The sequence below is a fragment of the Montipora capricornis genome, chromosome 7 (genome assembly GCF_036669925.1).
Source record: "Montipora capricornis isolate CH-2021 chromosome 7, ASM3666992v2, whole genome shotgun sequence".
Classification (NCBI taxonomy): Eukaryota; Metazoa; Cnidaria; class Anthozoa; order Scleractinia; family Acroporidae; genus Montipora; species Montipora capricornis.
Genome location: NC_090889.1, coordinates 7136356 through 7141013, shown reverse-complemented (window position 1 = coordinate 7141013; position 4658 = coordinate 7136356).

The window sequence follows — 4658 nt, the reverse complement described above, 5'->3', positions numbered from 1 at the left end:
GTTTCGTAGCATCCTTGGAACCAAATGTAAGCGCACGAAAAGGACAATGATCCAGTGGGCACTGATGGTCGGTGACGTTTGTCTCAAGGACGACGTTTCGATTTTGTGGAGTTGCATCTTTTTTGCAACTTTTGCGTAGCCAAACATGGTGAATGTTAATGGTGTTAAAAGGAACAAAGTAATAACGAAAAAAAATTCTGATAATCGTGGTCTGGCCTGCATATTCGCATATAACGATTGAGCGCTATCAGCCCCATTGTTACTGGTGAAACACAGGTGGCAAACAAAGCTATGAAGGAATGAAAGCTACAAGTAACTTCACCAGAAATACAACGGCCACTTACAAGGACGCCAATCACCAACGGCATTACAAACACGGCCGACAGAAAATCGCTTATTGCCAGCGCCGTGATGTAATTAAAAGATTCGTTGTTGTACGCAATCGTGTGTTTCTGCATACGGACATGCAAACCAAGGTGTTTTCCATAAGAGACAGAAGGTTCAAGACAATTAACGAACTTATTTCTACGACAACCAAATATACGCTTCTGGACTGAAGATCACTCGCCATCATCATTTGTAGTCAAAACTTCTTTCAATTCCCCACGAAGGATCACCTGCAGGTTGTTTCCCTGAATTTTGAACTTCTCCTTATTATTAATAACAGGCGTAGACCTTTCTATATTTGGCCAATGTCATAATTTCCTTGGATTACCTAACCTGTGATTAGACGAGGAGGGTATTTCTAAAATACGTGTAACTTAGTGGTACGTTTTTTGAATAATTAAGTCCATAGCTTCCTCTGCTTTTGTAGTTAATTTGTATATGTAATAACATTAAGGACAAAACTACTGAATGCTGATTGGTCAATGAAGAGGGCATTTTTTCTTAATTTACTCCCTCCTGGTTGGCTGAACGGTTCGCTTCCACTTTCAGTTGGTTTCTAGATACTCCGAAAGGTAAATTTTGAGTGATAAGAGGAAGACCAAAAGATTTTTCTCATGAAAAGCTTAAAACGTGGATCGACTTGCATGGCGCCCGGCGTAGCGGGATTCTAATGTTGAATCAACGCGTCCTGGGCTTTCACGTTCTTACCAAGGCATCTTGCAGCTCGACAGAACATTTTGCCATTGATGGGAGGAACGAGTAGCTCAAACTTGGTGGAAGAAGTTCTTTCTATGGACAAATCGTTTGCTTTGTTTTACGGATGCGTGTTTTTGAGTGGTTTTTTTTATTGTCAAGTGGTAGAAACCTCAAAAGCACAGGTGAATTAAGGACGTTCGCGCCAAAATCTTCCTACGGTGAGATTTTCTTCATTTCTCGCCTAGAGTTAGGTCATAAAGTACTTACTCCAAAAACGTAAAAAAAAATGGGGGTCACCGACTTTGTTTCGGAGAAAATGGCAGTGGAAAATGCCTTAATTTCGGGAAATCGGTCATAATAGCGAGATGTAGGCTCATCTGCTCATCCATCGAAAATCATAAAAATAAACTGTTGGAGTGAAAGTTTCCATGCATAGGTTTTTAGGAGTGAGATTTTTAGATAATTGTATGCCGCTAGGGATGTGGTAAACAGTAGAGTTCATCCTCGACGATTGTTTTCGTAAGCTCTATCCGTTGCAACCACGACCGGAATTCGATAGCACGAGGAAAGAAAATGTTAAAAAAAGATAACTTCTTACGGTGAGGATTTTTTTTATTTCATCATATTTTGTAGATGGTAAGTAAAGTTAGTGATTCATGATTTAAAAAGTAGGGGTCACCGATGATCTGAACGAGTCATGCCGTCATGCTCATCCTCTGGAGTGTGTTTTTGTGAAATTCAATCGCTGATAGTTTCCACGCAGGTCCGCACTATTCAAGCGGACGAGGACGAAAATACTGCTCAATTTTCACGAAAGTAAAGGAAAAGAACTTTAAAAACATGCATTCACTTTGAACTCAAGTTCGTAGGATAATAAGAACATTAAAAAGAAATAGCCCCATTAAATTTACGCAACGGTTCGTCCACGACTTTTCCAAACTTTCAGCCACTAGTCTACTCGATCAGCTACCTTTTCCAGAGCTTTTCCATCCTCCCGCTCACTTCTCTTTGAAGTTTCATGATGATTCGGAAATAAATGTGCCATTCTTTTGCCGGCCTGTAATTTTTTCCTCGGCGTTTTTGTCTCCATGTTATTTTAACTGATGCTTGAAAAATTTGTATGAAAGTCAAGTAGACTAGTGCACGACTGATAAAACCTCGCGAATATCAGTCGTGCAGTAGTCTACTTGACTTTCATGAATATTTTAAATCAATTTTGACTGATTACGATCCTCTCTGACCCAACGCTGTGCAAGACTTACCGTCCACGGTTTTTGCAAAGGTTTTAAAACCTCAACTTCACTAATGCTCAAAGTAATGCGTGACATATTACAGTCGCGTTACATGCGCGGTAACGTTGCGCACAAACAATTAGCGCGAACGTCCTTAAATAAATTAAAGCTTAACATATGGTTAATTCGTTGTTACTTTTGTTCAGGGATGAAACTCGATTTTTTCAGTCTCTCGAGTGGATATAAATAGCAATCATCCGTACTCGTTTTGGACGTAAAGAAGTAGTTGACTTGTTTGTCTGTTTGCTTGCGAACGGAGTGTTTTTACTCCGCTTGGCTCCTTGTTTTTCGAGGTGAATCAACAAAGTTAACAAAATTGTGCGTTCTATGTAATTCACAAGTCATCGCAACGGGTTCTCGCAAAATTAAGGATTAATATCACTTGTGTTTTCAGCAAATGCTGCAATTGACCTCGTCGCTGTTAAACCAGGAGAACCAATCGTCGAGGGAACCACATTTGGTTTGGTGACACATAGGGTGGGGGGGGGGGGGGAGGGAGGGGAGAACCTGACTGGTGTATGTTCGTGAGGGAAGTCAGTGATTACGAACGACTATACAGTTTTGACGTGCTAGGAGTTGAAGATCGTGGGGAGAACGATCAACTTGACGAAATGGAGGATTGCAAACAAAATATCACGAGAAGAGATTATAGGCGGTATAAAGTTGGAATACCATGGATACCTAGCCTGCGTAGCAAGCGTTTCGGTGGAAGATTTTTAATGTTTTGGCCGTGCGAAAAATGGGGTGAGACAAGAAGGAAACGCTTGCAGACAAACCCCTGCATTTTGAAAACTGCCTACTTGATCTGTCATATTTGTCATCCGCTGTCATAAATTGATCAAGAAAATGTTTGGTCTGACCTAGCGGGAATGAACTTTGGGCAAGGGAAGCTTCAAAAATTTGACAAGGAAAATAACGATAATATTTGATAATTAGAAAACAGATACTCTTTCCGAAGGCGGCCTCGAAGTACAACTATGGAAATATTCTCGTAAGAATTTCCCGCGACGATAACATTTGAATGTTTGGTAAGACAAATTGCACGCGGCAGCTAACCGCTACAAAGAGGTTCCAAATGCTGTGGACAAAAGTGTTTCACCTGCACCTGAAATGTTGTAAACAAGCCCGCCGACATTACTAGGTTTTCTACACAATTTTCTATTCGGTGGTGTAATTAACACCTTGTTCTTGGCGCTCGTGTATTGAAGAAAGTGATGTTAAAATTAAGGGAACAGCTATAAATAGTGTCACAGTTGCTTCTGCAATAATGTCGAGTCTTTAAATTCCAAGGCGTCGGCACTACAATACAGGATTTCAACAATATTGCTCCACAGCGGTGCAAAACACTAGCTAGCCGAAATCCCCATTGAAGTCTTCCTTGATTTGATCAGTCTCAATACTTTTGAGAGGACTAATAATTTATACGTAAGCATTGTTTTTTGCAAGAAATGAAGCTTTCCCCTAAACCAGTGGGAAGAACAGCGAGCAAATCTCCCCCTTGGACGAGCTGTTCAATACATCGAAATTTGTTTTTTCTTCTCTCAAGCCACCGCTAAATCCTTCATCGACAACGGAGCTTACTGCTTCATGTATTATTTCCTGAAAAGAAGATCTTGCCGCCATTTAGCCTGCGTAGTGAGCGATTTCAGCGAGCGAAAAGTGAAAATCAGTCCACCGAAAGCTAATTACTTCTTCTGATTCATTCGCTTGGTACGAGCAATACATTATTTTGACATTAGGGACTGAGAGGTGTCAATCAAAAAATCCGAGCCGCTCCAATCAGAAACCCCGTTCGTGTTTGAACGGGAGTTTTTTGTCAGCAAGCATTTTGTTCTCCTCTGCTCCCCTCCCACCTCCATTTTTTTTTGCGCTCGCCCTATTCTCGCGCGGCCGAAAAAAGAGTTCGCTCCTCTCTCGCTGGAAACGCTTGCTATGCAGGCTATGGATACCAGGAAGCACACATGCAAACTCCAACGAGCAAGCCAGCAGGAGAGGACTCCAGAATGTGTAAAAGAAGTTGGCGCAGAACGCAAAACGTTTTCTTATTTTGTGTTTGTTGTCTGTCAATCTGCATGGTTGTTTTTACATCCACCCTGTTGTGCAGGTTTTCCATCGTCGTGCCGAGAACAGCGTCATTCATCGGCTTGAACATGTTTTGCTCGAAACCGCTTTTTGCTTTTTTTTTCCCTCAACAAAGTATTCATCTCATTGTAAGGCCTCATCCACACCTTCAGCTCAAACGCCAAAACTCGGTGCACTTTTACCACTCTCATTCCCATTGCG